A 26,997-nucleotide genomic window follows, 5' to 3' on the forward strand; every position below is an offset into this window, starting at 1 on the left:
ATCTCTACAGCAGGCGTGTCGGTCGACGGCTGTTTCACTGTGTGATTAGCAAGCACCTTTTTTTTGCAAAAACTAATTTTTTTAGCGTATTGAGTACCGTATTTACTTTTTTGTAGTGGTAACGCATACAATACTGCCCGTGACACTACTTGGAGTGGCGGAACACTTATGCGGCACTTTCAGTAGGTCAATTATTTGCTCATTTAAAGTTTGGGCTATACATACGAAACTCCAGCATTGCATTCATGATTTGCCTCTTAACAACGAATTGTAGTGTACGCAAAAAATGACTCACCACGTTTAGTTATGCGTCGTCATCTATTTAGATTATGGCTGTGCAGCTAACTGGGCAATCTACATATTGATTTGTTCTTCTAGAGCTGAAGACAAATGCAATAGTATTGCGATTCCTTCCTCGTACCCGTAGCGAAAAATGATCTACCAGCCCAAAATAAAATTTATAAGGTTTTTGCGCTTGGGAAAGCCACAAGTGGTATTTATTGGCATGAGGTGGCTTAAGGCATGCTGCATATTTCAAGAACCCTGAAGGTTGCTGCTTTTTTTATCGCTACATTCCCCGCCAACTTGAACTGTTACAAAAGGTTGGAGCCATCCGAGTCTTGCGCCGGTCATACTGACGGCTCCTTGACGTCGTCCAACATCAAGTAACGTCTCACGAGACGCCAGCAGTCTTCGTTGAGGACGTCTAGTTGAGCACTCCCATCCTGGCTTGGGTGGAAGTCCACTCGCTGCTTGACGACGCCAGCGTATCGCATGAAGTCTTCAAGACCCTCGATGCGCGCGAGCTGGTGTCGAACCGCCAAGGCCACTCCTACCTCGTCGATTTCTTGCACGTAAGCCAGCTGTTCCATAAGTACACGGTGTTTGTACACTCGCTCAAGGGCGGCTGCATGGTACCTAGTAGACAAAAAATACAAGAGCTGGACAAAATATACAAGACTTGGTACCTTCACGCAGTATACGAAGGATCATTGGTCAGCTGCCAGCTCGTGATAAGTTCACGTGCTACGTGGCGCCATACAGGCTGATAAAGAGTGTTCCACACTCACTGCATTGGCTACTGGAGGTTCTCATTGACCCTCCCACGTTTATTACCCCATAAAGCGTACGGGTGAAAGCCGCCATGGTAGCTTAGTTTGTAAAGCATCGGACGCGTTATTCGACGATCGCTCGTTCGGTCCCTGCCTACGGCAAGTTATCTTTTCGTCCACTTATCTTTCTGTACATTTGCATTACAATTATAACACTCCCTATACTTTCCTTTAAATAATTGTCTGTTAGATCTGACTAATACAGCGCCTAAGAAAACGATCCCTTAAAATGCGCACTTGTTTCTGTAAGAGTGTGCGTATGCACACGTGTACCCTCATGAACAGCACTTTATCTTTGTCCACTGCAAAATGAATGCCTTTTCAAAAAACAATTTCTCATTTACGCCATCATGGAGATGTCATCTCATGTCTGAAAACATTTACAGTTTCACCGCCCCGACGAACATTCTGGCTACGGATACCTGTGCTGCTCATCCAGAGATAATGACAAGTGGATCGCCTTCAGGTTACGGTGGGTTGAGGTGGGGATCCTAAGTGTTGTGTTTTTATTATGTGTAATAAAATTGTGTTGTCTTTCTATAACTATGCCACCGCGGAAATTTCGGTGTCTGTGTGGTAGTCGTTAGTTGTGAGCGAAAAATCATTATCTTCCCAGTGACGCGAAAATTGAGAAAAATAAAACAAAATGAATAATTTTTGCGGGTCACAAGGGAGAATCAAACCCAGGCCCTCTGCGTGGCAAAAAGGTGTTCTGCTAGGCAGCCACGCGTCTACTTGAAAGTAGACTGAAAATGACTTCCTTTTAAATTCAGTGAGAAAAAATTCTCTCCAAAAACTGTATGACGTTCAAGTCGCCAACTAGTGCAAAGTATGGACGGATGCACGGATGGATGGATCGACAGGTCGACAGAAGCAGAAATGGACGTAAGGACACAGGCACGGCCGGACGGACGGAAAGATGCCCGGATGAATGGACGGCACAGGTGACCACATATTGGGCTGTTATAAACTCGGTCGATGTACGTATCAAGTTGGGTTTTCACACGAATGTTCTCGTTTTTCATTATTCAGGTGTTCAGTCCTGAAGACGCAGACAAGGTTAGGCTCTTAGGAGCTACGCCTCTAATAATGTTCATGCTTTACAAAAACACACGTCCTGTATAGAAGATTCACAATACTACATGTCATATTGCGGTAATATTGTGTACTAGTTACAAGCGTATATTGCCATCGGGAGTCGGAGCGTGTGATGATCGTAATAACTTAATGCTGGATACCCATTGCAAGATCTACGCATTTGCACGAAGTGAGTGATGACGAGTGGGCGAAGCTAGGACATAAGGACGGTCGGAAGAACAGGTGGATGGAGGCACGAACGGAGAGAAGGTCACCCATTAAAAAACTACGCATTTCCACGAAGCGAACGATTCACACTTTCTTTTTACATTCGCACAATAACTAGTGCATCACATGCTGGGGAGATACTTACACGACACATCTACATGCACTACAAGTACTGCGAAACCAACTTAATAGCGTTCATTGCTTTTAATGACGACGACGCGTTTTTTTTTTTTACAGTCAAACTGCATATATTTTTCAGTTTCAAAACTCGTCATGTATTGCCTTACCAGATTCGGATTCAAGGATAATAACTTCAGATGATTCGATTGCAATACCCCCTATTATATCTAGATAATAATAATACTACAAGATTTGCACCGAATAACAACTTCGCCTTACCTAAAATAAGTACTAATTGTGGAAAAGAAAGCGTCTTTTTCTCATCCACCGCTGTTTGGAATTTCATACCCATGGAAATCAAAACACTAAAAAATCTTGAATTTAAAAACAATTGAAAGAGTATATACCTGCAATCTTCGATTTTTTATATCTTTGTAATCTTGTTCCCTTGGTATTGTTACTGATGACCTCGTTCTTGCTACTTTGTGGTTTTTTTCGGTTTAATTTATTTTTCTTACACTTCAATCTTTTTTTTCTATTTTCACATCTTGTAATGCGTTTGTTTCATATGCTGTAACAAGCATTTATTTTAGTTCTGAAAGGGAGGTCCCATTGCAGTCTGACTTCGCGACCTCTTTCTCTTTATTATTGCTATGAAGTCTTCGTACTCATTACAGTAAAAATGATTCTGATACTAATTTTCATAGCGAGTGGACATCATTAGGACAGATGGCCGGTTGTTCGAACAGCTGAACGAACAGGTGGATGGATGCATGACAGACGAACGGACGGCGAGGAGCACCACCGGATATGGCTCATGGGGATCATGTACTGTGCATGTGCCTGATTTATGTACACATTAAATCTAGTTTTACTCAGATGTTTTCATTTTTGTTGTGGATATGTTCAGTTGTAGCATCGGTTTCACGGAGCGTGATGAACAACAATGCTTAGCCTTAAGGAACGTTAACCCTAAGAGGCACGGATGTTACTGCGCGTACTCCCTTAAGATCACGCAACGGGTGCATAACAGGTCCGAAAACATTTTGCGCGCATAATTGATTGTGGTTGAAAGCATGCTGTCAATTCCAGAAAATGCAGTGCTAACTCAATCATTGCAAGAAGTCTCGCTAGCCTCCACAGTGTTGCACCTGATGTATGAAACGAAGTATAGTTGGCACGTTGTGAATACACTTTCCTGATAGCGTCTATACATCATAATTTAAATAAGCACGGCCACAGACGCCACATTGCAAACCAGGCAAAATGCTTTACTCACGGGCAAACTTTCCTCACAATGTAGTGAAGACTACAGAGCTGAATCACGCGTATCCTACCTCGAATGAATGTAACCCTGCAATTGCGTTGTTATTAAAGACGATAGTCTTTCCTGGGAACCTTCGACGCAAAAATTTTGGTCTGTCTGTCTGTCTGTCTTGTCTGTCTGTCTGTCTTGTCTGTGTGTACATTTGTCTGTTTGTCTGCTTTTAACGGCATTGGGTATTGAAACGGCCGGCCCAATCCGCAGCGCCCACCAATGTTGCTTAAAGTTGAGCGTTCATGCTTGTGTAATTGTCAATAAAAAAGCAATTATTGCGCATGTCTGGGGCACCTTAACAACACGTATATATTCTAGAGAAGGCATACATAAGTAATTTAAAAAAACTGTAGCGCTTATCACTCTGCGCTGACCATGCAACGCTTGCGTGGAAAGGCGAATGTTTCCAACGCTCTGCTAAGATGAGATGGTGGTGGCACCTACCCGTCGCCTTTCGTTCTACAACTTATCACCTCTGAAATGGGCACGCACACCCGTCTCAGAGCCACGTGCTTTGTTTTCTAAGAAAACTGCCAGATGGCGCTCATGTCTCACGTGTGACGTACCTTGATGCGATCGTTCGCTTCCGCTGCACACTCGAGGCACTCTAACCAAGTGCCTCCAGAATACCATTCAACTATATTCTTGCGCAGAACATCAAATAAATCTTTTATTCACTCTCTCCACACGCAAAACTATCGTCTTTCGGCGACTTTTGCAGAATCAATGCAGATACGGAGCCAATTTTTTTTACGGAGATATAAAAAGAACTTGGTGTATTTTTCACATCTATCTCGTTGGCACAAGACGTAGTTCACACCAGTACGATATTGATATTTAGCTGCAATGCACGGTGCTTCAACGACCATGGAAATGATAGTACACCAATTTGTCTAATCTTTCGTACTTTCGGCTCCATTTGGCTTGGAGTTGCTTTGACACGAGCTGTAAATCAGCAAAAATACGCCTCACCACTTTAAACTGTAGCGTCATCATCATCGCCATTCATCATCACCGTCATTTTTCTAAGCACCATGCTGCGCCTATCGTGCAGCTCATGTCACTGCTCGAGGCGTGAGCTGGATGAGATCGTGCCCACGCTCCTGGCGGTTTTGCAAGCTGCAACCGCCACCGCTCCGCTTCGGCAAATCGCCTTTGATAATAAAGTGGCGAGACAACGGCACGACCACGTTGGCCGCCGTCCTGTTTTCCTCTTTCGCTACATTGGTGACCCGGAGAACACGCCCTTCGCCGAGCGGCCCTTTCTCATGCTTCCGCAATTCTGCCCTCCAGTTCCACCGTTCCACTCAGTCTAACCCCGAGCGTGGTTTATGCGGCTCGATGCCATTCTCGCGGTCAATGGCATCAAGGCACAGCCGATGATGCACACTGTCTTTCTGGACGCCCTCCCGGTTGAGCTGCGTCATCTAGCCGCCGAGTCGTCCTCCAGCCCGCGACCCCTCGATGACCACGGCGCTGCGGTGCCCGCCAGCTACGGTGAAACCTACCGTCCGCTTCCGGGGAGCCGTGAGTTACAGGTGTCCCCTCCGCCCCAGCGAGTGGTACCAGACGGCCCGCAGCTCTACCTTGACAAAGACCTCACTTCCCCGGCTTTGACTACATCTACCTCTGATCCGGTCGCAGGAATATCCAATCCTGCACCTGACCACGACCACGAGGTAGAAGACGCGACTGACCTCTTCTCCGAGAAGCGCATTACCTCGGAGCCCGCGTACGCAGCTCCGTCACACGTGCCTGCCACCTGCACATCTTCCGTGACATCGACGGCACGCGACACCATGGCCTCACCCGACTTCACGACAGCTACCTTGCCGCACGCCTCAGAGTCTGGCGCAGACATCCTTGGACCCGCTGTTCACCTCTCGGTCGTGGAACCTTCACGATCATGTCGCGGGGTGACTCTCTACCAACCACAACGCTCTGCGTGTCCTGCCAGCAGCCACCAGCATCGCGCTCGCAGTTTCCCACAGCCCAAGTTAAAGCCACCAGCCATCAAGCATGGCCAAACTTTCCGAGACGCTGCGACTCTGACCGACGCTCCTGAGGACGACGTGCCTGGTCCGCCTATGACACAACAGACCGCACCTTGTGTACCACCCACACAGGCGGACAACAACCAGGCTGCCCCGACGAGCACGGATACGCCAACCGACCTTCCGGTAGAGCTCACGCCTACTGAGTATCATGAACGCCCTCCGGAGTCCTTGTAGGGTGACACGACCTCGCAACAATGCACCTTGAATTGAGAGGTGCTCCTCACCAAGGCCGAGGTGTCCACTACCTCTCCGTGGTGCATCGGATGACCAGTCGCTGTGGACCTGCTTGCCTGCCATGACCTTCGTGCGCTTCTTCGAGCACGGCGTTTCCACGTCCGTCGACTCGGCCACCCACACCGACACGGCAGCCGCACTGTGACGCTTAGGTCGGTGTTTCGTCGACGGTGTTGTCCGCATCAGCACGGCCAGCCAACTGCTCTTTGTCGACAGCCTTGTCGGCACCATGTGCTCTGTCGGAGACACCACCGCGACCGTACCATATCTTTGCTCGGTCATCATGGCTCCGCTTTGATCCATCCACTGCAGGATAAAGGCCTCTCCCATGTTCCACCACTCAACCCGATCCTGTGCTTTCGTCTGCCACTTTATACCCGCAAACCTCCTAATTTCATATCCCCACATAACTTTCTGTGTCCCTCTAACCACTTTCCTTATCTGGGAATCCAGTCAGTTACCTTTAATGAGCAGCAGTAAATATTTCATCTTCTTGATTTGAACTATGATATCCTTAACCCCAGTTTTTTTCCTCTAAAAAAGAACTGTTGGGCCAGTAGCCAGAAGCTAGTGTAGGTCCATAACCAATATACATATAGCAGCTACAACATCATATGCATATCTAGTTCTCAGATACAAGATCTTAATGGGGAGGCAATATACATAAACTCAACATCAAATAAAAGCAAAGAGTGCATACTACACGAACTCCGAAAAAAAAAACATAATTTGGCACAATACGAAGTACAACCAAAGTATATTGCGAAAAATCACATAATTTTTAGAGGTACATTTTTTTCACAGGAGGCGTGAAACGATTAGCTTTTTTTTACTTCATGGGGTATTGCGTTCCAAATTTGGGTCCCATAAAACTCGGACATTCAATGGCCGTATGTGTTTGTAAAACTGGCAAGTTGAAATCAATATTTGTTGCGTTCCTTGGGTTGATATTAGGTGTAGTTAACACACTTGTTGATAACGAGTAATTCCCACGCAAAATATTATTTATCAGAACGGCCACTTTCAGTTCACCAGTCATGGGGAATGATAGTATACCGATCTGATTGCAAAGCAAGTTATTATCTTTGGGTGCTCGTGTGTAAGTCTATGCGTAAGACCTTTTTCTGCAAGCGAATGATAGAATATAAGTATGTTTTAGGTGTACCAGACCATGATTCGGAATAATTTATGGTGTGACAGTGAAATATGGAAAAGTAAACAATTTCAGGTATGCTAAGACTAAAGCCGTCTCTGCATTTTATTAGCAAAAAGCAAGCAGAACCTCATTTGGTACATATATTAGATATGTGTGGTCTCCAGATGGAGTTGCAGTCCAATAATACCCCTAAATACTTTATTAGCTGTAGTTGTTCTATTGTTCTATCTACTAGCTCAATTTGCAAGCCTGTTGTGTCACACTTGGTATTTCGGTAACGGAATACTATACATATTTTGTCTTCTCTCGGTTCAGTGGTAATATATTACATGCAAACTATGCTGATATGCCACATAGCTCGCTATTTATTGTATTCTAAAATTCGCTAAGAGATTTCCCTGACTCGGAATGATAGCGCGGTACCATCGGTATAAATAACAGATTTTGATTACTTTAGTGCTGATGGGAGGTCATTAACGTATAGATAGATTAGAATGGTCCCCTATACTGATCTTTGCGGAACCACCACAGCAACAGTGAAATATTGGGAAGCAAACGAACCAATTCTAACAAATTGTTTTCGACCATTTAGATAGCTTGAAAAAAGGTTCATTGTATACGTTCACAATTTTTCCGAAGTATGGAACGACAGACCGTGTCAAACGCTGTTTTTCTATCTAAAAATATCCCGACGGCTCGTTCTTGTCTAAAACTGTGTGTATACTCTGGGTTAGTTCTAACACTGAAGATGACGTTGATGTATTAGTTCTGAAACCATGTTGAAATTCTATTAGAAGCTTGATTTAGTTTAGGCACTGCTTCAACAGAGTCGCGGTTACCCTTTCAAATACAGTATTTTGAATGCTAATTAGAGAGATAAGCCAATAGCTTCCGGGGTCATTGATATCGCCACTTCTGTATATAGGAGAAACTCTTGCGATTTTTAAAATGTGAAGGTATATGCCTCGGCTTATTGAGTCGATAAGTATTTCCGTGAGTACTGGTACTAGAACATACCTATTGTCTTTCAATGATTTCGCGGTAATTCCATCATGGCCGATAGCTTTGTAACAAAGCATACCTGATGCAATAGAGGTTACTGTATGTTCGTGAACGTCATTCAAGAAAAACGCCGTATGAGTGACCTGGTAATCGACATTGCTTTCAGTGGCTGGAATATGGTCAGCGAACTTAAGACCTATGCTAGTGAAGTACGCATTGAAATGATCGGTGCACTTGGCGTGAACATGTTCAGGGGTGATCGGCTTTTTTAATTGGGATATTCATTATTCCTTTTAAAACCTCCCAAATCTTTTTTTAATTACCCTGTGCTTGTTGTGCTAGTAAGTCGTTGTATTCTTTTTTCCGCCTCTGCGTAAGAGCTACTACTCGATTACAAGATATCAGAAAATTTTGCAAATATTAAGTGTTGTCTTTCTGCATATGCCATTTTTGGTACTACCAATCATTTTCTTTGATATCAGTGAGTTTATTTGCTTTGTTTATATGTTGCGTACTCAGATACTATCTGTAGGGAGTCAGTTGCAATGCTTGCGCATTCGATACGAGTGTCACTGTTAAACACATATTGAAAATATTTTTCTTTGTCGGCTACAGATTTTTATAATTATCCCTTCGATTTGCTGAGTAGTTATTCTTAGCAAAAGTATTTTTCGCTTACCATAATAGTGCGAAAACAGGGCAGTGGCTTGTCTCATATACGCTTGAAAAACTGTCATCACGGTTGCACAAAACATGGTTTTTAGTCTTAGATGCACAGGTTCAAAATCTAGTAGGTTCACGGATTGTAATCTAAAAGCCATTTGACTGCAGCCGGTGTATATATTCAGAATTTAGGTCTTCGCCGACGTCAACGTTAAAATCACCAACAGCAGTGCCATAGCCTTTAGTACTAAGGGTGCAAAGGATAGATTCCAACGATCGATAAAAAGTGGGCGGACTCGAGCTTGGCGGTCGGTATATTATACCAACACCCACGCTTGAATATAAATGAATAAAGAGAGATTCAGCTGAACTGTTACTGATTTCAATATGTGGGAGTACCCTATAAGAGAACGCCTGCTTAATTAGTAAAGCCACTCCACGACCACGTGATTTAGCATCCCTGGGATTGCTTATAAGGCTGTATCCGGGGATGAAGATGTACTCACCTTCTTTGGACCAAGTTCTGTTAAACCGAAAACATCAAAAGCAAAAATGTGCTGTGCTAAAAATGAACACAGCATGTCTTTGTGTCTACAAAAACTTCGAATGTCACAATGAAGTTCGGATATGCATTGTGTGTCGCGAAATTTGCGTTCGACTTCACAAATTGAAAGCGCCATACTTGGTTGGTTGATCTGAAATACGAGAGTCCGCTAAACTACCTTTCGGAGATCGTCCTCAGCAGTGATGTGAAGTACACGAGAATTGTCGGGTTTCCGCATTAGAATTTTGGCCTGTGATACCCAAACATACTTCCAATTTTTCTCTTCTCGTCTGGCATGCATTTGCCAGAAGAATCGTATTCTCTTGGCGGAGATGTCATTTGATAAATATAGGCTCATTGTTTTGAAAGCCAAGTTTGGATGTAGACAATCTATTTTTCTTGGCATTCCTGATCATTTACTCTCGGAGTGCAAAAGAGGTAAATGTTACCACAATGTTCTGTTCAGCTTTATTTTTTGTCAGATCACGGAGCACTACACCGATGTCTTCAGTATGAAGTTCCATTTTCAAGGAAGTTGCTATTTTATGCATCATGCCTGGTAATGATTCATTTGCGGACATAGGAACATTTCTAACTTCAAGTTATTCCGAGGACTGTATTGTTCAAGCTTTATTATTTCTAGTCGCATTTCTTTACTTCCCCCTATAGCTGGCAAACATCCCCAATAATACCAGCCTGCTGGTGTTTCAGTTCTGCTGGTTCATGGTGCACATTGTGTACATTAGTCCTAAGTTGTTCAAATGTCCTGTTCATGACATCCGTGGAACTCTTGATCTCCTGCATGTCTATCTGAGACTGTTCGTTGTCTTATACTAAGCACTGAATGTGCGATGTGATGATTTATTGCTGTTATACTTTCTAGCTCCGAAGTCATGTCGAACAAAACTTTGGCTAGTTTCTCATCGGTGCTTGGTGGTTTGTCGCCAAGACCCAGTCCAAGTAATTATATTGGGTTTCCACCTATTGCAAGATTCATTCAACAAGGTTACAATTTAACATTGCAGAGCGATCCACGAGCTATAAATTGACGTTACTATAAACGCAAAAACGCTTACGTACCTGCAATCACACAAGAAGTGGCTTTAGTACTTAAGCTGATGCTATATGCTGCCTGGATTGCTCTGAGGCGATTATGGCTCCGAATAAACCTGGCATGTGTAGCATGAACGAGATGCGTAATTTGCCATTCCATGCAGCAGTGGTTGGAGCTTGATCATTCGTAAGAGAGGCAGTTCCGCCTAGGAACACCAGTTGAGTCCCGCACCTGGTTATCACGCCCTTTACAATCAGCCTTTTGTAGATAGGCCGCTCCGATGCGCCCTCAGAAGCTTTATGGGTAGAAGCCTGCAATCAACCCAGAAGCAGGTTTAGTACATGAATGATGGTATGTGCTGCCTGGATCGCTCTAAAGTCCCCTGACCTACTCTGCTGTTTTTTTTTTTTGTCTCTTAAGGTTACACCTATCATTTCCCTTTCCATCGCTGGCTGCATCGTACTCAGTTCAAGCTAAACCTTCTATGTAAGCCTCCAGGTTTCTGCTTAGTAAGTAAGTATCGGCAAGATGCAGCTGCTATATACCTTCCCCCTGGGGGATAGTGGCACTCTACCAGTCATGATTTGACAGTGCTTGCCGAATGTGCTCCACGCCATTCTTATTCTTCTAGTTACTTCAATATCATGGTTTGGGTCCGCGATTATTACCTGCCCTAAGTATACGTATTCTTTTACAACTTCAAGTGCACTATTACATATCTCGAAGTTCTGTTCTCCTCCGGTGTGTTGTGTTTTACTTTTGTTCTCTCCAAAATAACTTCAAGGCCTACCTTTCTGCTCTCCTTGTATAAATCAGTAATCATGAGTTTCAATTTGTTCCCTTAGTTACTCAGATAAGCTGAGTAATCGTCGAAGCGCAGGTTACTAATGTAGTCACCAATAACACTTATCCCTAAATCCTCGCGATCCAGGCCTCGGAAAACCACCCGCAAGCGCGCGGTACACAGCATATGGGAGATTGTATCCCCTTGCCATACACCCTTCTTGATTGATATTCTGTAGCTTTCTTTATGGAGCACTATGGTGGCAGTTGATTCTCTATGGGCGTCTTCCATATGTTTATATATGCTTCGTGGACGCCCTGTTTCCGCAATGTCTTTATGACTGCTGATATTTCTATTGAATCAAATGCCTCCTCGTAATCTATCAGGGCTATGTATAGTGGTGGCAGGCAATGCTGCTAGTGAGGATCAGGTAACACCAGATCTTCTGTAAGGCGGAGGACAGATTGTGTTAGAAAAACTAGTAACCCTGTTTACGAAGTGTCTGCTGACGGGGAAGCTACAAGAATATTGGAAGAATGCTAACATCATCCTAATACATAAGAAAGAAGGTGACAAGGACTTCAAGAATTGCAGGCGGATATCAGCTTGCTCTCCCTCATATACAAGCTATTGACAAAGGTTAATGCTAACAGAATAAAGAAATAATTAGAATTCAATAAACCAGCTAGATAACAATTAGTATTTCGAACTGGCTACTCACAATCGACCTGGGATCGTGACGCTTTTCGTAATCCCTCGCATAACGTCACACCTATTGTAGTTCCACAGTGCCCTTTTTTTTTTCATTACAGCTGCATTCCTGTTGCCATTAGTCATTACGTATCTTTCGTTTTCCCTTAGGTACTCAGCCACGTTGTTTATCCATATGCTGTGATATTTGTATTTATCCACTATCTCTAGCCTGACTTCCTGTGTCTTATGCTCACTGCCTTTGTTTTCCTTGAAAATCATCATTGCCAATTTTTTCCTTCTGAACTTCAAATGTAACCTATATCCTCATTACCGCAGATGTCTATAAATTCCTGCAGATCTTTCTTGTTTCCAGCTATTATTACTATATCATCTGCGCACATCAATGCTAGTAATGACTGTTCATCGTGTTTTCCTTTTTTAGCAAAAAAGAGGCTAAAGCCGAGCAGTATTACGCAATCTAGTGGTTGGTCGAAGCCTTTCTTGCTCGGCCGCGAAAAGGCTCAAGCGGCCACTCTATACGAAAGTACAGTTATCTATACTCAGACCACGCTAATTTGTTTACTCCTTATCATTACCAAGGTCACTGAACGTTAGTGGTGCCAGAGTGCCCTCTAGACACCCTCTTGCCAGACGGTACATAAATGAGGCCCGCCTGGCGTCGAGAAAGCTGACAGTGATGAGATGCCAGTTTGGCTTTTGCCGGGACAAGTCAAACATCTTGTGCTCGAATAGTGGCGGGGTTATGAGGCCGAGTAAATCCTGGAGTTGCACCTAGACTACGTCACACTCTGGATCGACGCGCTGAATCTCTACGAGTGTTTTAGCCGCACTGGCGTAAAAAGCTGACGGGGTTCCCGCACGGGGCACGCAGTGAGAGAGGGCGCCCGTCGAGAACTGCCGTAAGCGCGTGCTAAGGAAGAACGACGCGAAGCTTTGAGTGAGTGTCATGTCCGAGTCTAAAGCTACACGGCTCTATCTGACGTGAAGCGCTCTGGCCATGAGCCTCAGGTCGGGGACTCCGAGTCCCATCCAATCTTTGGGCAACTTCAGGACCCGGCTCCCCACGTAAATAAATACATGAACCGCTCCACAGAAACTGGAAGAGGGTCTATTCCAAACGATTTTTGGTTCGACTCGCCACCGACGTAACACTAGCCACGTGAGTTAAAACCGAGAAGAGTAACGATCTTGCGATCGTTACCCTTGCAGTCAGCGGACAAGAGAGTTTGTCGAACTCCTGAATTCTGGCCTCAATCTTAGCGCACTTCTGCAGGGGAAGGCCTTGCCAGCCCCACTGAACTCTGAATTTTCGCATTAATCAACCTAGCTGCAGCTGTGCGTTACAACAGTGTCACGATAAAGAGTATATCACTCTTAAAAAAATGGAGTGACGTACTCTCCATTTAGGGAGGAACGGCGATGTCCCCAATGTTCGTCTTTAAATAGAGAAACGTTGCTCCCTCATCCACGGAGAAACACGTTCCTCCTTATGAAAATCAACATGGCTGCCCCCCGGCGAAGCGAGTAGGCTTAGCAAATGCAACGATTCTCGACTGGTAAGGAGTACACGGCACTGAAAGTTACAAAAAACGGTCCCGCTGAGCTTGATATTGAACGAAATGATTATAAAAACAAGCAGACGAACCTGTGGCGGTGAACACATCGCGAAAGAGAACGACGGAGCAAGTACGTTTCGTTCGGTCAGCGAAGCCACGTTCACTCCAAAAGACACGGATTCTGCAGAGCCCTCACCTGTAGAGCACATGCTAGGCTTGCTGTATTTATTTCTCGCAGATTCACATAGTGTAGCGACGTTATCCATGCGTTTACGGGTCCGCAGGTCACGAGATGTGCCTCCAAACCGTACACTCGATCGCAGCGAAACCATTCCGAATCCGTAGTGCAGCATTGATAGAAAGATGTTCAACGTTATATAAATGACTGGAGGTGTGAGAGCGTCATAGCAATGAAGTAGGCAATAGGTGGCGCCATCTGGAGGGATTGATCAAAGTTAAAAAAAAAAGTTGACTGTCGCGACGTTTGTTGTTATTACCAAGGAGGTTGTACTAAATCTTCTGGAGTGGCGGTCCCGCATACCCGCCCATGTCTCGAAGTGAAGCCGCGGCGGCCATATTGCTCAGGGCAGAAGGAGGCGGTTCCTGTTTTGAAGCGCCGTGATGCTTGCCGTGCGTTTCGTTATTGCTACAAAAGCACCTGTTTGATATTTTTAGTAGGCGAACGAACGTAGAAAGGGCTTTAATGCACATCTGCTTTAATTTTTCTTGGACATTTGGCGTTTCAAGCGTGTAAAAAAGAAGAACACGCCAGACCTGCAAGGAACGCGCAGAACAGTCACAGCGAAAGCTGGGAGAGTGGTCTCTCAAAGCCTTCTCTAAAAACTCTTTGGGATGCTACAAGAGCATTGCTGGGTACCCACAGTGCCATAAATAATCATAAATTTTCTGTAGTAGGCCAGCATTCACTATGCTATCCTTCGTCATTCATTGGAGAATCGTACGCGGTATTCGCTACACACTTGTTTGAAGTTTAGTGCATCTTTTTATGCAGTGGCTGATGACGATGAAGAAATATGCGTGAAGTGGTTATGCACCACAGTTAATAGGTGATCAAGAACAAGTTTTTTAATGGATGGGAGCGTTGGACGACCAAGTCGTCACGAAATTCGCATTGTGTGATGCCTCGCTGTTCCTTGATGGTCTAAAACGCTTTATTACTCATATTAATGCGACTCGTTTCCAGACATCAAGCCTGCCTAAAACCAGTTTAGAAACAATTTTCAGCGCTGGCGCGGCTCAGTGGTAGAATGCTGGGTTGGCACGCAGAGGAAACAATTTTCAGCGCTGGCGTGGCTCAGTAGTAGAATGCTGGGTTGGCACGCAGCGGACCCGGATTGGACTCTCATTGTGTCATTGATATTTTTAACTTACCGAGTTTTTTTTTTGTTCGATACTAATTACGAGTGGCGGTGGCGGCGGACCCGGCTCTACGCACGACCCGTGTTCTGATCTCGTAACACCTTTGACTATAAAAAAAAACGTACTCAGGGATATCACACACACACACACACACACACACACACACACACACACACACACACACACACACACACACACACACACATATATATATATATATATATATATATATATATATATATATATATATATATATATATATATATAGCCTACAAACATTACTACAAAAACATAGAGCCTGCAAAAAATTATTCTTACTGTCATTGTGCCCCCGGATGCCAAAAGAAAATTTATGGATGCAGTCGCATAGTCGCTAAAATATGGGAGAATAAGCGAATGGGCGAAGCATGCCTACTTAAACATCGAAAGCTGAGCCCAGTGTCCACCTCACACGATTCGTGCAGCCAAATGCTACCCAAGAGCCCAACATCGTCGTCTCAAAATGTGATCACAGACGTGTTCAGAAGCGTCTTGTTCAATTAGAGGCACGATACGCAACATTACTAGCACTAAATCAACACGAAAGCCACGCACGCTAAAATGCGCCCATCCGTTTTCTGCCCTGATCAATATGGCGGTGTCGGCTTCAGCTGCGGAGCCTCTCCGCCACTCCAGAAGTTTTAATATAACCTCCTTGGTTATTACCCACTATCACGGCTCCCTTGCGGATATTTTACGCATCAACCCATTCAAGACCACTTACGGACACCGAAAGCCTATTATGTGCTGATGCAATCCATATAGCTACACATGCACACATGGTCACATAGTACACATATAGTACGCAACAAGTACACTAGCGAATATATACGCTAACAAGTACGCAACAAGAGCACAATCAACCATTCGCACCACGGCCCACACTTTGACGTGTTTACTCACACCCTACTATGAAAGCGCATCAGTTTTTATGACAATGAATTTCGACTGACCTGAGTGGCACAGGTTACAAGTACGTTTTCTTACACTTTTTTTACGTTTTGTATCAATATCACAACATGCGCACACGTAAATATATTGTATCTGATGGTTAGGCAAACCTTAGTTAATCAATAATTGCACAGTAATGAACGGAATAATTACTAGAGCTTATCAGGTTTTCACGAAGGCGAATACCCCCAAGCCCACGGCATTTCGAACGCTGCGCCATCTGTCGACCACTGCCACAGTTACTTTTTTTTTCTTGAAGCCTCTGAGAGTGCAAACACTTGCTGCGCGTTAGCCATTTCGAAGGTTTCGTTTTTTTTTTTTCTTCTTGTTACTTGGAGAGGGCGCAGCATGCAGACCAAACTTTGTCTCCGTCGTGGTTGGTGTTCTGTGGTCACGTCGACCTCGTTTAGTTGTTTCGTCTTAACGTTTGCTTATATTCTTTTTACGTGCGTACCACAAATGTGACCGTTAGCCATGGATATAGTACACCACTAGCCCTTCAACGACAATGTTTTCGATGCGGTAACGACCGTCCTAGCAGTGTATACGCACGTTACAACGCGGGTCTTGCGAGCGAAATAAGCGATGACCTCGCATCCGACGGTAGTTTTTCGTGAGCTATGACAGTGGCTGTTGACGTCGCGGCAGCTCTCATACTTGAGTGGAGGAACTATCGCTGCAGTGCGCAAGTTTACTATGACTTTATAGAATGTTGTGCCTGCATACATTTCTGCTTCAGATGCCTCTCGCGAGTCAACTGGTAATCATAGTGCGTGCCACAATTTTGTTGTTAGCGCTGCGGCTGTGGGGGTTATTACTCTGGATTCGGAATACTCTTTTCACAAAGGTGAGTGAGCGTTAGTACTTACTTGCTGTGCACAGCTGTTACTAGAAGTGCATTTTGTGTTGAGTTTCTCACGACAAAGGAGAATCATGGACGAGAAAGGCATACTGCACGCGTGCATAATTCCTTCCTACTTCTCAGTGCTGGCATGGGCAATTCAAAACGAATGCGATTCAGAATTTGGTTTAACCTACAGAAGTCATTGGTTCACTTTTCACAAAAGTTTAGTTATGATGATGTTTAAAAAGTTTCTGATGGTTGTAACCTAGCCTGGCGAATAAACACTCGGTGAAACTTCGCAGCCTGTTTCCCTTTGTGCTTTCACCTGCCGTGGTAGCGTAGCCTTATTGGGTGTCGTGTGACTATGCTGGAGGACGCAGGTTCGACTTCCGGCCACGGCGGCCGTATTCGAATGGGGGTAAACTGCAAAGAACATCTATATGGCGGTAGTGGCACGTATATCTATCAATTGTATATGATCGTACTTTCACGCATGGAGTGTACAGTGGTATCAGGTTTCCTAGAATGATGAAAAAATAAGTGTGATGCTTTTTTACGCGCCTCGTTGAATTCACGAGTGCTGTTGGTGCCGTGCGAAACTAAAAATGCGTGGGCTTACCAAGTATGTCGACACCGAAAAAAATCATTATTTTTTTACACTCTAAGGTAATCAATAAAGCAAGACTGCTTGGGAAGCAGAGCTCCTTGTATTCGTGACAAATTGGTAGTATGAAACAACACGAGACACACATGGAAGTGTGCGGAGCATCGTGCGAGTGCCTGAGGATAAAAAAAGAGAGGCTTTTACTTTACACTAATAAAACAAAAGAAAACGTCATTCCTGCATTGCTTACAATAATTTTAGGTAAAAGCAATCGCTCGCGACTGGCCGCGGCCGGCTATAGGCTTGGCGTGCACATGCGCGCGAGCAAGACCCCCGTGATTGAGGAGAAACTTGAACGCTGAAGGAGGAACGTTGCTCCTTTGGTCCTTGCCGCGAGAGGGCGCGACGGGTAAAGCGCCCGAAAGGGAGGAAGTCGCTGCGCCGAAGGAGAAACAGAGCCCGTTTCTCCATTCTCGCTCCCTTTTTTTTTTTTAGAGTATACGTCGTACTCTACTATGGGAGAGCAAGAAGCCGTCCCACTTACATAACTCCGTTCAAACCGCCTAAGGTACGGAATACTGCTTTCGCAGACTTCCTTAACGTTCCGCAACTCTCTTTTTCTATCCCACTGTTTAGACGATGGCGTTCCAGACACTGCGATCAGACTCAACTCCGTCTTTAAGGTATAAGGCAAAAAAACTTGTTTATTTAACTGCGTTCGGAAGCGCTCTGCTGTCACTTGAGCGTCCCCGCGTCCCTCGCTCGCGCTCTTCTTTCTCGTTTCCTTGTCCCAGCTCAGAACGTGAAAAATAATCAACATTCGCGCAAAGTTAAACACATAGTTCAAGTGGGTACAGTCTTTGTATCGGCCTGATCGCAAGGTGACCGCCTTGCAACTTGATCTTGCAAGAACGAATGAGACCGTCTGCACTGCGTTACACTTCCGTGACCCTTGCAAGCTTCCATAGCTGGCGTGGAGTGTTGTCCGCATGCACGAGAACGATGTCCCCTTGTTTCAATGCTGTATTTGATTTCGTGTCGGCAAAGTGTGCAGAACGTAATTGCAACAGGTATTCTTTTTGCCAACGCTTCCAAAAATTTTCAACCAGCAGCTTCCTGTAGTTGTGTCTGCGTATGGCGTCTGATCGTTTGGGATTACTGTTGACTTCGTCAGCGGTCGCATACGGTATGGAAGTCAATTTTCGTCCAAGGAGAAGTTCGGCTGGCGTCAAAGTGCAAGGTTCTCCTGCATCTGTCTCGATGAAAGTCAGAGGCCTAGAGTTTACGACTGCTTCGACCTCCGCCAGCACTGTCAATATTTCTTCGTAGTTCAGACGAGCTTTGCCGATAATTTTTCGCAGCGGAAGCTTCACTGATCGTACAAGGCGCTCCCACCGCCCACCCCACCAAGGAGCATTTGGTGCTATAAACTTCCACGAAATGCCATTGGTGCTGAGGTGACCAGCGACGTCCTCTTCAGAGAACATTCGGTTTAGCCGCTTTATGTCTGCAGATGTTTTGTGAAAGCTTCGTGCGTTGTCAGAATAGATCACGCTAGGTAATCCTCTCCGAGCTGCAAATCGTCGTATACACAGCAGGAAAGCCTCGGATGTCATTTCCGAGACAAGCTCGAGATGCACGGCTCTAGATACGGCGCACGTAAAAAGTGCAACGTAGCACTTCGTGTCCCCTTTCTCCGTGCGTGCATACAGAGGGCCCGCGAAGTCGACTCCTACAACTTCGAACGGGTTCGTTGGTGTCACTCGATGACTTGTTAACGGAGCAGTCTCAGCAGTTCCTGGGCCCGCAATGAAACGCTTGCATATATTGCAGCCATGCAGCACTCTTTTTACCAAAGAGCGAGCTCGACAAATCCAGTAGCGTTCCCGAAGCTGCGTAAGTGTATCTCAAACTCCTCCATGTAAGACTTGAAGATGGGCTCTGTTTGCCAAAAGTGTCGAAAAGTGGTGACTTGACGGCATTATGATTGGGTGCTTGACATCTTGTGTGGAATGCATGAGGGATAAACGGCCTCCAACCCGAAGAATTCCGTCTTTGTCTATGTAAGGGCGTAGTTCAGCGATTCGAGATGTAGACTCGACTGGTTGGCCGTTGGTCAAAGTGGTGAGTGCTTCAAAAAAGCCTTGCTCTTGTGTACATTTTATCTAATACTGTTCAGCATTCATTTCTGTTGCCACGAGATGTCCTGTATGATTACTCCTTTTTCTGCATCGGTCAGTAAATCTGAAAATCCACGCAGTGACTCTGAGTAGCTGTTGAAGCCTGCTGTACCGTTGAAAATCAATTATCGGAACTGAGAAGCGTGTCATCAGTGCGACGTGGATTGTTGTAACTTCACCTTGGGTGGCTTCCGCTATGTCTAGTTCACAGAACTGTAGGGGCCATTCAGACATCGGTTTAGTTAGCCACTCGGGACCATGCCACCATTTTGAGCTGCACAGCAGTCTTTCAAGCGTCGCGCCACGTGTGAGTAGGTCAGCCGGGTTGTCCGTTCCAGGACAGTATCTCCACTTTGATGGATCTGTAGTGCACCTAATTTCATTGACTCTGTTGGCTATGAACTGTTTCCACTTTTTGACGTCACCTTTTATCTATGACAACACAATGGCGGAATCTGTCCACATCGTGTAGTCAACTTGAACATTCCTCAAAGCCCTTTTCACGTATGCCAACATTCTTGAGCCGATTAAGGCAGCCAGCAGCTCCAATCGCGGCAGCGTTGTCTCCTTAATGGGTGCTACACGGGACTTCGCAATCAACAGTATCGGCTCCTCAGGACTTGATACGACGTATATCGCTGTTCCGTATGCCGCTGGACTGGCATCGCAGAAAACATGTACTTGAAGCACATTGGTCTTCCTTGCTCCGCCGCCCAGATAGCGAGGAACGACGACGTGTTGCAGTTGCGGCAGCTGGATGACCCAATCATTCCATTCTTTTTGCAGGTCATTGGGTAGGACTTCATCCCAGCCAATTCCTCGTATCCACAGTCTCTGAAACAATATTCGTATGGTCCTACAAATCCCAACGGGTCAAATATTCTTGATGCTGACTTCAAGACAAATCGTTTTGTACCCGTCTGTGCTGTCAAAAACCGGAGTAGATTTTCAACCGAAAAGTTGAATTGATCCTTTGCAGGATTCCAAACCAAACCCAGGACCTTGACCGACGTTTCGTGAAAAACGACCATCTCATTACTAGTAGATTCCACTTGATTTTCAAGCGTGCGCATCAAATTTGCTGAATTTGTTGTCCATTTTCGCAATGTCATGCCGGCCTATTTCATTATTGTGCGCGCTTCTCGGCATAGTTTAACGGCTTCCTCTTCTGTGTCGGCACCAGTGACTAAGTCATCTACGTAAAACGACTCGGCAAGAGTTTGCGCTGTTTGTGCCATGACAGCTGGTGCTCTTTTCACGTGGTAGAGAATAGTAGCTGTGAGCAAAAATGGGCTACATGTAGCTCCAAAAGGCACTCGTGTCATCCTCCACTCTTGCAGCTTGCCCTTGGATAAATCTCCTTCTGCAAACCAGAGAAAGCGGAAAGCATCTCTGTCGTCCTCCCGAATCGCAATTTGAAAGAATGCGTTTCTATGTCCGCGATAACTGCCACCGGGTGCGTTCTGAAGCGTAGCAGAATTTGCACGAGGTCTTGGTATAAGCTGTCACCCTTTTGAAGGCAGTCATTAAGTGACTTGCATCCTTTGGCATGTGACGAAGCAACCACTCTCATTTTCGTCGTCAGTGCTTGTTCACGCATGACTTCCTTGTGTGGCATGTAATATAATTTCGTCACCTCTGCAGGTACGTCACTGACTACTTCGGCGTGTCCTGCCCTCAAGTACTCCCTTATGGTACGGTCATACATTTCAAGCAGTCCTTTCCTGGAGTCGAGACGGTTGACAAGCTTGTCCAGTCGAGTAACGGCTACTTGCCTGTTGCTTGCAAGCTCGAAATTATCCTTCCAAGGGAGGGTCACTTCATATCTTCCGTTTATAAAGCTAATCGTTTGCTCAAAATGCCTCATGGTGTTGCTCATTTCAGGTGGCTTGTTTATCGTGTCCGTAATTCCTATGTTTTCAAGTTCCCAAAAGGAGCGCAAAATCTCGTCGGAATCGCTAGCTTGGGCTTTTAGCACGCACACCATCATTTGTGAAGTAGTTGGGCGGGACACCAAATGCGATGTGCTTCCCTGGAAGGTCCATACAAGCTTGGAGTTCAGTGCGATCAATGATTCGTTGCCTTCGCACCGTGAAACTTCGCCGGTCAACACTTTCCACATCTGATCGGACCCGATAAGTACGCTGATGCCACTCTTAGTTATGATAGATGGATGTATGAGCTCATCGGCAACATCGTTTCCCAGCTTCTTGAAAGACGCAACGAAGGCTACGTCCATTGCAGTCTCTGCGATGTCTTGGCAGATGCTTGGGATCTCTATTGCAGTTAAGACTATTTCCGCGTCGGATAACTGGCTTCGCAGTCGTAGTTCTACTATGCGACGCCTCTTAGCCTCTTGGTCCGATGTATTTGCGAAAGTATTGAAGGCTATTCGAGTTGCTCCCACGCTTTTCAGCTTGAGGTGCTTGGACAGATCTTCAGTTACGAAAGTCCTCTGACTGCCACCATCGAAAACGCCTCGTATGTAGCGGCAGGTGTCATCATTCATGGCCCATGCTCTGAAAGTCTGAAGAAAAACGGAAGTGGTAGAGTCTTCCTTGACGGGTCTTCTTTTAAGTGATGCACAGACTGCCGTAGTTTTTTCGTAGTTCTTGTTAGCATAGTCTGACTTTCGCGAAAACCTATCGGGATCGCACATGCTTGTAGCGTGTCGAGCTTGGCATCTGGAGCAGGAAATCCTCTTTTTGCAGTCCCGTGCCCGATGTCCTTTGGTGGTGCAGTGGAAACACCTTTTGTCGTTGGAAAGCAGTTCCTTCTTCTGCGTCAGTGACAAGTCAGCTGTGCAGGCTTCCGATCCGTGATGGCTGGACGAGCAGAATACGCAGTTGTCCTTTTTTTCTCGTACCGAGTTGCTGTGAAGCACAGATGACGTCGGTTTCCCACGCCGAGAGTGCGTCGACTGACTGGCCACGGGGAGTGTTTCATGTTCTCGTCCTTTGGCATCCTTAAAATCACTCTTCTCCAGGCTTTCCAGCTCGATACACAGGAAGTTGAGCACACGGTCTCGTCCCACGGGTGTAGCTTCAGCTCTCGAGTCATATGCCAACTGGACGGCACATGATCGATGATACTGCACGACTATATCCCGTGGAAGAGCACGCAGTAGGATGTCGCAGAGCATTGACGAAAATGACGACTTGTGCACACCCAAAGTCTCTAAGTCTCGGATATTCACGAGAACTTGGTCGTACAAGCTGCGTAGCGCTTTGGTGTCAGTCGATGAACGGACAGGGCTTAACATCCGTAGCTTGGCAAAATATTCTTGCTCCAGGCGCGTCTTGTCCCCAAATCGCTTCTGTAGCATTTTGATGGCGTCACTGTAGCAACTTTCTGTCGTCGGAAGGCCCGCAATTACTGATGCAGCGTCTCCTTTAAGATACAGTCGCAGGTTATGAAACTTCTCTGTGGCAGTGAAGCGATTGTTACTATGAACAATTTGGTAAAATTGTTCCCAAAATTCGGTCCACTTGCATAGGTCTCCAAAAAAAGGAGCTATTGTCAGTTTAGGCAATTTAACTCCAGTTTTGTCTGATGGTGCTACGACTGTCTGGGCAACTTTTTCTTGAGTTCCAGTCGATGTCCTTAGCATGCGATCTTTCTTGCTGAGAATCTCAGCGAGAATGCGCGTAGCAACGTCCTCGTATTGTAAGACAGCGTTATACTCGTCCTCGAACTCCTCGTCAGGTATATGTGGCTCAATCTAGTTGTTCAGGTTTTTAAGCTCTTCGTTATTAGCCTTCAGCCTCTCATATATGGAGTTGAGCTGGTCATAGGAGGCAGAGTCGTTAGCTAGGAGCTCACTTGCCTCGTTTATAATCCTCGTGTTCTGTGCTCGCCGCGACGTCCGCTTCGACTTCAGTCGCTCCATGCCACTGCAGATGACTGGTAGCCGTCCGTAGGGTCCTGGTTTTCAATCCCGGTTCTTCGGCACCAATGTTTAGACGATGGCATTCCAGACACTGCGATCAGACTCAACTCCGTCTTTAAGGTATAAGGCAAAAAAACTTGTTTATTTAACTGCGTTCGGAAGCGCTCTGCTGTCACTTGAGCGTCCCCGCGTCCCTCGCTCGCGCTCTTCTTCTTTCTCGTTTCCTTGTCCCAGCCCAGAACGTGAAAAATAATCAACACCACCTCGTCAAACGACTGTAGTTGCACTAAATTTTAAAAAAATATTACATAAAAGCAATGCAAGTACAAAACACTGAAAACTTCAAATATGTTTGGCAAAGTGTATGTAACAAAAACTTTTTATACAAATCATACAAAAAAGCTGCAAAAGAGAGGTAAAATTAGGCAGAGACTGCTGCGCCGAGCGGCGCACGAGCCACCCCCCCTCCCCCCCCGCAGATCTGGCTGCTGCACCGCACAGAAATGACGTCACGCTTTTTTCTGGTTAGGCTCTTTGGTATATTATATCATCCACGAACGCTAACGTGTGTACACTTCGTTGCATGTCAGAAAATATAAAAAGAAAAGGTGTAAATAATATGTTTGAAATTGTTACCATAATTATTAGGCATCATTATCCGTGCAGATTTTCGTTCTTTGCTGTTTCTAGCGTTCTGGTGCCATTTCACCTTTTCCCTGCCCCGATAAACAACGATGGTAGAGTGTACTAGAACAAGGGGAGTGCCCGGACCGGCCGCAGCACCAATGCATTAAAAGTGAAGCCCAAACGGGGTCAAATCCGCTAGTGGCGCTGCGATCGGTAGTCTGTGACCTGTCGTCGTTTTAAGAGCCGTGCGCAGCTCCGCCGAAGTGGTCGAGGGGTAGAATGCTCGCATCCCACTAAAAAGACCCAGGTTCGAATCACCGCTGTGACCATAGATTTTTTTTTTAATTTCACGTGTACAACTGTATTGTTTGGCTTTTTTTTTAAATATGCCTTCAGTTTCTACATATTGCTACAAAACATTACGCGAGATATGAAGTAAAGGAGAAAAAAACTTGACAGCAAGCGCATTTATTTGCAGCGCCACCGCACGGGATTCAACGAAAACTTAAAAGCATAGCTTGCGAGATTTTAGCGAATAAAAGAGAGACGGTGTGCTTTCACTCGCCTGCGGTCGCCGCCCACTGGCTCGCTTAAAAAAAGAAAAAGAAAAACTGAAAGTAAACGATTTTCAGTCGGCGGGAAGTCGCGAAGGTTTGAATACTGGTAAAGCAGCGATGTTCTGTCTGCTCGAGTAAAGCGATCACGAGGTGTGCGGAAAGAGGTGAACGTGTTGATATTTTGGATACATATGTAGTATTCCTGTACAACTGATATTGCGAACATATATCTTATAATTATGGCCGCCCTCAGCGAAAATAAATGATGCAAACCAATGCTTGTGTTTTGCGGGCGCATCTATATGTGATCGGCGCGCTTTTTGTTGTATTTAGCTTTTGCGTCATTGGCGCCTGCATCGTTTTCAACTCTCTCAGCGGCAGCTAAACGGCAAAACTAAAGCGCGCCGGTTGCCTGTGCTTTTGATGAAGTAGTATTGAAATACAAATGTACTTTTCTTGTACAACTATTTTTTGTCAACGTATACATTTTGTCTTTTGAAAGCATATTTAGTGGTGCACACTTTGTGCATACGGCCGATGGTCACTAGCGTTTATTGTAGGGATGGGGTGGCACGGAACAGTGCTTAAGACGCGTGACACAAGGTAAGAATGACAGATACGTCATGACCATTCCAGTAGTGTACCAACCAGGCCTGCCCATTACAGTTGTAAAGGAATCGGTTTTGATGTCAATGGCACAGTGGTGATTGATGTGCACGAGGCTGCTGACCCGCAGATAAGGATCGCATCCCGATCTCGACAGTTGCATTTCGATGGCGTGGAAATGATAGAGGCCTGCGTTCTTAGATGTAGGCGCTAAGAACCACAGGTGGTCGTAATTGGGAGAGTGCTACACTGAATACGGCGAGCCTCACGCGGTATATAGTTTTATCACGCAAAACCATTGTCGTCGTCGTCGTTGTTGTTTTGTTTTGTTGAAAGTGCGTTGGTTCTATTCAGACGTGATGCCAAAAATGTAGACATGAAATGATCCGCGGTTGCATGGTAGCTACGGGAGTTTTCGCAGTCAGGCTTAAATGTGAGGTCTCCTAATCCTAAGTAGAGTGTACTAGAACAACCTTGTTCTAGTACACTCTATCCTAAGTATAGCGTGCTATGCCGAAGGCAAGCAAGTGGTCGTGGTTTGTTTTGTCTTGTTAGTGACGTACATAAAAAACACGCTAGCACATAGTACAAAATCATTCGTTGAACGCGTATCCGCATAAGTTGTGTTCAACTGGCGAAGAAGTCATAGGTGTACAGCAAACAATGAATGAAATTTCTCTGTATTTGCGTTGAGATTTCGAAAGGAGACGACTTGCATACGCAATTGCACGGTCGTTGCCCCGCTGAGTTTGCGCCAAAACTGCACCAATGCCGTGACTACACGTGTCTGTGCGCGCTTCTGTAGGAGCATCGGGGTCGAAATGCGCAAGAATAGGGTTGTCGTGAGAGTGGTAATTAGTTGAGAGAAGGCGTCAGTTTGAAGAGGGCCCCAATGAAATGGGGCATCTTGTTTGAGAAGGTCGGTAAGTGGCCGTGCGAGTGCCGCAAAGTTTTCACGAACCGCCGAAAGTAGGAGCAGAGGCCCACGAAACTGAGAACATCATGGACAGAGCGGAATATTATAGAATGGTAGAAAGGCGTTCAAGGTGTGTGGCGAAGGTGGGTGAGAAGTTATCACGTCATCCAAGTAGCACAAGCACGTCGCCCATTTAAATCCTTGAAGTAGCGTATCTGTCATTCTCTCGAAGGTTGCCGGGGCATTGCAGAGGCCAAACGGCATGACCTTGAATTGGTAAATGCCGTCAGGGGGTAACGAATGCAGTTGTCTCACGATCCATTTCGTCTACAGCAATTTGCCAGTAGCCAGATCGGAGGTCGGGAGATGAAAAGAAGGTGGCGCCATGCAGACAGTCAAGTGCGTCGTCAATACGGAGAAGAGGGTACACGTTTTTTTTTTCGTAATTTTTTTGAGGTGCCGATAACTAGCGCAGAAACGCCAGGAGCCGCTTTTCTTCTTTACCAAGACCACTGGGAAGGCCCAAGGGCTCGACGATGGCTCGATGGTGTCTTTCGTTGGCATTTTGGCCACTTCCTTTTGAATCACTGCTCGTTCTGATGCGGACACGCGGCAAGGCCGACAGTGGATAAGCGCAGAGTCACCATTGTTAATTAGGTGCTTGACAATATTAGTCTGGCCCAAGGGATGACCACGGATACCAAAAATGTCACCGTGATCGAGTCCGAAACCTGACAGAGAGCATCGGCCTGATCAGGCGAAAGGTCTGATCCAATCATACTTCG

General features: G+C 45.6%; 1 long non-coding RNA gene across 1 annotated transcript in view; it reads right to left on the reverse strand.

Moving 5' to 3' along the window:
* Positions 1-466: 466 nt before the first annotated feature.
* Positions 467-26,997, reverse strand: part of LOC119175853 (uncharacterized) — a 37,832-nt gene continuing 11,301 nt past the window's right edge. The window contains exon 2 of the long non-coding RNA XR_005110367.2: positions 467-918. This is a non-coding gene — a long non-coding RNA (uncharacterized LOC119175853). The remainder of the gene's footprint in view (positions 919-26,997) is intronic.

Source organism: Rhipicephalus microplus, chromosome X (assembly GCF_043290135.1).
Source record: "Rhipicephalus microplus isolate Deutch F79 chromosome X, USDA_Rmic, whole genome shotgun sequence".
NCBI lineage: Eukaryota > Metazoa > Arthropoda > Arachnida > Ixodida > Ixodidae > Rhipicephalus > Rhipicephalus microplus.